Here is a 9,016-nt window from a genome sequence, read left to right on the forward strand (position 1 = left end):
GTATTCCTCCTCTTGTGGAGCAGCTCAAGCCCCTCAACCAGGCCCTTGCCTGGCACTGCAGCCGGTGCCAGTGCCTCCCTCCTCCTCCTGAGCTCCACAGCCCTGAGAGGACCACAGTCTAGCGCGATTATAGTCTGACTGTTCTGTGTAAGAGCTCTGCACCGCCCCCACGCCCCATTCCTAACACAGCAGGGTACAGAGGGGAACCCTCTCTCTCTGTGATCATCGGGGGCAGCGGCTTCCTGGGGCGGGAGGAGGGTCTGCACTGGGGGTCATCCTGTGACCCTAGTCCAGCACCAGAAGAGAGGGTGTGTGGAGACCCAAAGAGTCCTGGAGAACATGACAGCAGTGGGCAAGGTGAGACCCCAAAGGGAGGAACAAGACAGGTGGTCCCAGGGCTGACCAGGCAGACATTTGCCTAGACACACCGGCAGTGGGGCTGGCACATGCTCATCTTTGCCTATGTACCTTCCGGAGGTAAGGCCTCTCCAGCTTTGAAGGTGGGCCTCCCCTTCCTGGCTCTCTCTTCCGGGCTCCCAGCCCTCTGGTGGAGGAGTGGGGGTGGGGTGGGGGATCAGCTTACACTCCTCATGTGCCCCTTGGCAGGTGCCTGCCGGATCCAGACCTTAATCCCCGTCTGTTACCTTGCCCCTCAGAGGAGTGTTGCTATGATGGCCCAAGGGCTCCAGCCACTTGACCAGGACAGAATAGGGGGCTCACAGGAGGAACAGGGAGAAGACTATGGGGGAGCCCGGGACCCTCTGCATCCTCTGCTGAATTCTCAATTCTCCACAGCCATTGGAGGCCTCTGGCCAGCCTGCCTGGCTGACCTTAGTCCTGGCCCACTCCCCAGCCCAGCTCCAGCCCTCTCCCCTCGACCCACCCCTGCCACGACTGCTGAGGTGGCCATGTGCTGGCTGAGGAGGGACAGGAGAGGCGGTATGAGAGAGGAAACAGCACCTTCCTGCCTCGTTGTGCTTCCAGGAAGGGTGTTCTGGGCCAAGAGAATAGCCTTAGCAAAGCTCTACAGGTGAGTCAGCTCATGCACAGGAGGGAGCCGCATTCCAGAGCCCCCAGTTCCCTAGCTCAGGGACCCAGTCAAGGCTCCCCCAGGGTCGGGGAAGGGTCTCCGGTTCTCCAGTTACAGCCTTGCCCACTGCTGCATCACCCAGGTATCCACGATGTCAACCCACCTCTTTCAAGCACATCGACAGGGTGAGAATCACTCTGTGAGGCCCTGTCTGGGGCAAGGACAGATAGATGTCCCTGCTGAATCAGGCAAACTGACTTCTTCCCTGCCTCTCCTCTGCCCACCTTTGCCTCACCTGCTGTCTGTCCTTCCTCCCCGGGAATAATGGTGCCCAAGTAGGAAACCTGGCCCCAGACCTGCCCTTTATCTCCAAAGGTGCGTCCTCTAAGGTCAGGGGTCTGACACCTATAGCCATTTTTCCTGGGTTTTTCTGCCCAGACTGGCATCTGTCCTGCTGGAACCTCTGGCTGGATTTCCCCCCTTACCAAGTCAGGCTGTGTATGGTGTTGAATGATAAAAAAAGGAAAATCATGGCTCTCATACAGATAAAAAATGAACACATGTTAAAGATTGTGTTTAACTCAGTATTAATGAGGGAATCAGGCAGATGTTACAACCAGTTCAAAGGAGAATTCAAAGAAGCCTTAATTTATATGGAATAAAGGAATGTTTAAATAAATTTAGAAATACATGTAAAACTGGCTTTTTCTATTGGTGGGGGGAGGGTCTAAATCTCCAGCGAACAATCTATTTGCATGATTATAAACAATTATTTTGCACTGCTATCAGTCATCCACAAGGTACAGGTTGTAAAAAAAGAGATGTTTGTTTAAAAATATAGAGAGAGAGCATCAGAAGAATGTGTTCTAATCAAAACAATGCATAGTTTTCCATTGGAAACATCCAGTAATTTTTTTTTTTTAATTCAAAATTTCCTTACAGTGATCAGACTCTCTGAGCTGTGAAGCAGAGGAAATGGGACTTAGTAGGTACTGGAGATGTCAGGGAAGGCTTACTGGAGGAGAGGGGGAGGACAGGATAGGAAAGGGGAGGGCACTAGCAGAGACCACTGGTTGCCCCTGAATATTCCTCCTCCCGTTCTTCATTACTAATACTATCCCTTATTTTTTTTGATTTATTTTTTGGCCGTGCCGTGCAGCATGTGGGATCTTAGTTCCTCAGTTCCCCGACCAGGGATCGAACCCGTGCCCCCTGCATTGGGAGCGTGGAGTCTCAACCAGTGGACCACCAGGGAAGTCCCCACTATCCCTTATTCTTAGCTGGGCATGGGGTGGTCCAGAATAAAGACTATATTTCCTAGCCTCCCTTGTAGTGGGTGTGACCACGTGACCCCGTTCTGGCCAATAGGATGAGTGCCGTGAGGGATGTAGGGTAAGCGTCCCCAAAAGGAAAAGGTGTTACTCTTTGTCCTTCTCCTTCTTGCCGACTGAACTGTGAAACTCAAGCTCTTGGACCATGAAGTAGAGGCTGTGAGTGGAAGATGGTGGAGCAAAAAAGGAAGGTCCTAGACATCCCTGTAAAGTCACCTGACCGACCGTGGACTACCCACCTCCAAACTTGTTTGGTGTGAGAGAGAAATAAATGTCTGTCTTATTCAAACCACTGTTATTTGGGGTTTTCTGTTTTTTTTTTTTTTTACTGCCCTAGCCCTGACTTTACACCTGTGTTGGGTAGAAACTTTGCATGGCCTCCCTTCTCTGACTCAGCAGCCCCCAACTCCGCCAACATGAGCGGGGCTCCCTCAGTGGGGGCAGTGGACGGTCTTTGGGGCATGCATCCCTTTCAGGCAGCCCAGTCTTCTAGGCGCTCTTAGCCCTTCATGATTTTCCTCTCTTCACCCTTCTCCATGTCTCCCCAACAAGCACCCTCCACTCGGGCTAAGTGGGAACCCTCATCCTTTCCAGGTTCATTTCCAACTCCATGCTTTTGCTCCTGTCTCAAGAAGGAGTCGGCAGTATGAACTGCCCATTAACCAAGGAAGAAATTGGAAAAGCAGTGCAATTTTTACCTTTAATAAAAACTCTGGCTGCAGAGAAACAGAAATCTGCTTGAAGCTGTCAGAGAGTCAGCACAATAGTGAAGAATTCCTAGAGCAAGATACAGGAGGAGGCAAAAATTCAGAGAGGGAGGCTCAGCATTTAGAGCTGTTTTCCCAGGGCAGGCAGCGGGGGCGGGGGTGTGTTGCCAATCCTAAAAAGGCAGCTGGGAAGCTGAGCAGTACTTTGAACAGCTTCGAGATTACTACAGAGACAAAAGTAGGAGCCCAGGGCCTGCCAAAATTTGGGGCAGGGTGTGTGAATGGCTCTTATAAATCCACAGACCACTGGTTTGAGACCCTGGAAGGCTGTACCTTGGGAGTAAGTGTGATCTGGAAGCCAGACCTCACATAGACTGCAGCCCAGCTTTGAGTCTCAATCCCTAAAATTGGATTAAAATGATCTTTGGGGCTTCCCTGGTGGCGCAGTGGTTGAGAGTCTCCCTGCTAACGCAGGGGACACGGGTTCGAGCCCTGGTCTGGGAGGAACTCACATGCTGCGGAGCAACTGGGCCCGTGAGCCACAACTGCTGAGCCTGCGTGTCTGGAGCCTGTGCTCCGCAACAAGAGAGGCCGTGATAGTGAGAGGCCCGCGCACCGCGATGAGGAGAGGCCCCCGCTTGCCGCAACTGGAGAAAGCCCTCGCACAGAAACGAAGACCCAACACAGCCAAAAATAAATAAATAAATTTAAAAATGATCTTTAATTTCTAGTGAGTTCAGGCACCGGGACAGGAAAACAAAATTGTCTCTGCAGGAAGATAACATTATGTTAATCCTCAAAACATGTTACAAACTAATTTTTTTTTTTTTTTAATATTCGGCACACAACTAAGGCAGCCAGGCACAGGAGGAGACCAGACAATTGAACCAAGAGCTAGCAGAAACAACAGACAATAGAAGCACTCTCAGAGGATGGTTGCAAAACTCTTGCCTTCAAGCCTGACTGGGGCAAGGGCTATTCATGAAAAGCAGAAGCTCTTGAGTTCTTAAACCCATTTGAAGAAGCCAAGCGAACATATGAGGAGGGTTTAAAACACAAAGCAAACAATCCTCAGCTCACAGAGGGTTTACAGAGTATGGAGGCCTGGCTGGCAGAAAGGAAATTCATGAATCCTTTCAACATGTCCAATCTGTACCAGAAGTTGGAGCGTGATCCCAGGACAATACCTCCACCACCACCTCCTCCCAAAAAGGAGACCAAGCCAGAGCCAGTGGAAAAAGATCTTCAGGAGAGTAAGAAGCAGGCACTGAAAGGAAAAGAATTGGGGAATGATGCTTTTAAGAAGAAAGATTCTGATGCAACCTTGAAGCTCTATGACAGAGCCACAGGCCTGGACCCCACCAACATGACCTTCGTGACCAACCAAGCAGCCGTGTACATTGAAAAGGGCAACTACAGTGAATTCCGGGAGCTTTTTGAGAAGGCCATTGAAGTTGGCGAAGAAGACTACCGACAGACTACCAGAGCTTATGCTCAAATTGGCAACGCCTATTTCAAAGAAGAAAAGTACAAGGATGCCATCCATTTCTACAACAAGTCTCTGGCAGAGCACTGAACCCCGGACGTGCTCAAGAAATGCCAACTGGAAGAGAAAATCCTGCAGGAGCAAGAGTGACTGGCCTACATAAACCCTGAGTGGGCTTTAGAGGAAAAGAACAAAGGCAATGCATGTTTTCAGAAAAGGGACTATCCCCAGGCCAGGAAGCATTAAACGGAAGCCACCAAACAGAACTCAAAAGATGCTAAATTGTACAGCAATCAAGCTTCCTGCTATAGCAACCTCCTGGAGTTTCAGATGGCACTCAAGGACTGTGAGGAATGTATCAGGCTACAGCCAACGTTCATCAAGGGTTATACATGGAAAGCAGCTGCCCTAGAAGTGATGAAAGACTACCCAAAGGCCACAAATGTCTACCAGAAGACACCAGACCTGGACTCCAACTGTAAAGGAAGCAGCAGACGGTTACCAATGCTACCTCATGGCCCAGTACAACCAACACGACAGCCTGAAGAGGTGAAGTGATGGGCTGTGGCTGTCTTGAGGTGCAGCAGATAATGAGTGACCCGGCCATGCAGCTCATCATGGAACAGGTGCAGAAGTACCCCTAGGAATGTAAATTGGTGCAGCCACTATGGAAAACAGTATGGAGGGTCCTCAAAAAACAAAAAAAAGAGTTGCCATATGATCCAGCAATCCCACTCCTGGGCATACATCCAGACAAAACTCTAATTTGAAAAACATGCACCCCTATGTTCATAGAAGAACTATTTACAATAGCCAAGACATGGAAGCAACCTAAATGTCCATCAACAGATGAATGGATAAGGAAGATGTGGTACATATACACAATGGAATATTACTCAGCCATCAAAAAAGAGAAAAAGAATGCCATTTGCAGCAACATGGATGGATCTAGAGATTATCATACTAAGCGAAGTAAGTCAGAAAGAGAAAGACAAATACCATACGATATCACTTATATGTGGAATCTAAAATACGATACAAATCAACATATCTACAAAACAAGAACAAACTCACAGATATAAAGAACAGACTTGTGGTTGCCGAAGTGGGGTGGGTAGGAGAAGGAAGGATTGGGAGTTTGGGATTAGCAGAGGCAAACTATTATATACAGGATGGATAAACAACAAGGTCCTACTGTATAGTACAGGGAACTATATTCAATATCCTGTGACAAACCATAATGGAAAAGAATATGAAAAAACCATAATGGAAAAGAAATATCCTGTGACAAACCATAATGGAAAAGAATATACACACACACACCACACACACATATATATATGGGACCTGGGCCCCTTTGCTGCAGTGCTGCAGTGCTGCAGTGCTTGCACCTGGACACACATCTCCTCGAGCAACAAAATACAAAGGAAGTATCAATATAAGGGACTAAAAATAACTGCACGCATGCACAGTTGGGGCAAATTCTGGACGAGATACAAAGAGACCAAAAAGCCCAACTGCCACTTCTGAAGAGCTGAAAGCAAAAGCAGGGTACTGCGCATGCCCCCTGCACACACCACCACCAAAGGGATGGGCAAACCTCCAAAGCCACCCCTCTGGCCCAACCCCTGGTCACACCCCTACCCTCACCCCATATTAGGAACCAGCTCGCCCCACCTCAGAGAGTGAGCAAGCAAGGGAACCTGTTGTTTGTTCTCGCTCCCCCGTGCTGCGGCAGGAGCCCCAATAAAGCCTTGCCTGAATTTCTTGTCTGGCCTCTGATCAATTTCTATTGATTAAGGAGGCCAAGAACCCTGATCGGTAACATACTTTGTGGGCCAAGAACCCTGATCAGTAACATACATTGTGGTGACACCACGAAGAGACTATTGGCCCCTTCCCAGGAGAGGATCTGGGCACCTCTGGGACCACTGAACGCAGCTACCCTGTGGTGACAAGCGGCCACCTGAACCTCTTGTTTCAGCGTCACCACGTTTGGTAAGTCTGCCTTCTTGGCCCCTGAGGGCCTCAGTGCCCTCATTCAGGCAACGTTTTCCCCCTCTCCTTGTTCCTTTTCCCTCACCACTTTCTCTTTCCCCTTTGTCCCTTTCCCTCTCCTGAAATCTCTCTACTTCTCTCTCTGTCCTCTCTTACTTCTGTCCTATCCTTCCAAGAGAGTGGATATCAGGCAGCTACAGCATCACTCCTCTCAGCTTGTGAGACCTGCTCCCTCTGGCTGGCAATGGCTCACCTTGACAGGTGACAAGCAGAGGTGGGAGAGGCTCACCTCACACCTTGGTCCAGTGGGCTCTTCCCGACTGGAGATTTGTGAGTGATAGAGGTTCAAACCTCATATCTTGTAGCGTCTGGAAGTCTGATCGTCCCAATATTCTTGACTTTATTTTCCTGCCTCCAAGAGAAGTCCTGTTGGGAATGGGCTGAAGCAGCAGATTTCTATATACTGGTGTACACGTGGGTGAGAGTCCCACCTGTGGATTGGGGACCCACAGATGACGTACAACTGGCTGGTTTCTGGGCTTGATCACCTGGTGGGCAGTGGACAGGGTGCTCCCTCCTTCACTGGCCCTTTCTGGAAGTGCACAGATTGTTGCCTGAATAGACACTGACAGGGGGCAGGTTGAAATAGCAATCTCTTTCTCTTTCTCTTTTTCAGTCTTTTCTGTCCCGCCTCCCTTTACCTCTCCTTTGGTCCTCACACTTATATTTCCATCTCCCTTCATCCTGAAGACTCCTTGTTTGTATCTTTAAGTTTCTGTCATTGGTACATGGTTTTTTTTTGTTTTTTGTTTTTGTTTTTTGGCTGCATTGGGTCTTTGTTGCTGTGTGCGGGCTTTCTCTAGTTGCGGCAAGTGGGGGATACTCTTCGTTGCAGTGCATGGGCTTCTCATTGCGGTGGCTTCTCTTGTTGCAGAGCTCAGGCTCCAGGCGCGCAGGCTTCAGTAGTTGTGGCTCACGAGCTCAGTAGTTGTGGCTGGCGGGCTCTAGAGCGCAGGCTCAGTAGTTGTGGCGCACGGGCTTAGTTGCCCCGTGGCATGTGGGATCCTCCCGGACCAGGACTCAAACCCATGTCCCCTGCATTGGCAGGCGGATTCCCAACCACTGCACCACCAGGGAAGCCCCCAGTACATGTTTTTGAAAGGACCTTTGTTTTATGTAGTTTTGTCTGTCTAACTGCTCGTGCAAGTCTCTGCCAACATTGTGAGCATGGTGGAGCATTTATGCCTTGAAATGAAAATGCAGCCCACATAAACTGAGACTCCAGCCTTGGGTTACTTAGTGAGATTTTAAACAGCAAAAAAAGAAGAGAGGAGCTTGCCTCTCTCTCCTCTGCCTTTGTAACGTAACTCTGCCTGGGCTCTCAGGAACCACCTGATTCATCTGTAGTCCCCCAGACTGAGGGGAAAAAAAAAAAGAGGGTTTTTAAATTCAAGCGGGAAAACTCTGAGATCTCTGGTTCTGTCTTTATGTAAAAACTAACTTGTAAATAAGCTGTATTTAATTAACTTAAAGAAAATTGAGTACTTATATACATTCTCAGAAATTTAAAAGAAAACTTGGGGCTTCCCTGGTGGCGCAGTGGTTGAGAATCTGCCTGCCAATGCAGGGGACACGGGTTCCAGCCCTGGTCTGGGAAGATCCCACATGCCGCAGAGCAACTAGGCCCGTGAGCCACAATTACTGAGCCTGTGCGTCTGGAGCCTGTGCTCCGCAACAAGAGAGGCCGCGATAATGAGAGGCCCGTGCACTGCGATGAAGAGTGGCCCCCACTTGCCACAACTAGAGAAAGCCCTCGCACAGAAACGAAGACCCAACACAGCCATAAATAAATAAAATAAATAAATAAATATACATGAAATTGCTAAAATTAAAAAAAAAAAGAAAACTCACCAGAATATATTTCAGGTTCATGTCATCTGGGAAATATTCAATATTGAATTAATATCTGATATTAGAGCTAGCTTAAGCTTATGGGTTTAATTAATACAGACCTGTCTTTAGAGTCATCAACATTATTTATTTATTTATTTATTTTTGGCTGCATTGGGTCTTCGTTGTTGCCTGCGGGCTTTCTCTAGTTGCGGCGAGCGGGGGCTGTTCGTCATTGCAGTGCACGGGTTTCTCATTGCAGTGGCTTCTCTTGTTGTGGACCACGGGCTCTAGGTGCGCGGGCTTCAGTAGTTTTGGCTCATGGGCTCTAGAGCACAGGCTTAGTAGTTGTGGTGCATGGGCTTAGTTGCTCCACGGCATGTGGGATCTTCCTGACCAGGGCTCGAACCCGTGTCCCCTGCATTGGCAGGTGGATTCTTAACCACTGGGCCACCAGGGAAGTCCCAGGAGTCCCAGTATGTAGGGTTACTGAAAGTTAATAAGTGCATATTGTTTCTGTTATGAAATTTGTCAACAGGGAAAATAATCTCATATGATTAAGTTTTTAAGTAAA

General features: G+C 48.8%; 1 pseudogene; it reads left to right on the plus strand.

Annotated features, from left to right (window-relative positions):
• Positions 1–339: 339 nt before the first annotated feature.
• Positions 340–5,198, plus strand: LOC137763492 (stress-induced-phosphoprotein 1 pseudogene; annotated as a pseudogene).
• The last annotated feature ends 3,818 nt before the right edge of the window (positions 5,199–9,016 follow it).

The sequence above is a fragment of the Eschrichtius robustus genome, chromosome 1 (assembly GCF_028021215.1).
Source record: "Eschrichtius robustus isolate mEscRob2 chromosome 1, mEscRob2.pri, whole genome shotgun sequence".
Classification (NCBI taxonomy): Eukaryota; Metazoa; Chordata; class Mammalia; order Artiodactyla; family Eschrichtiidae; genus Eschrichtius; species Eschrichtius robustus.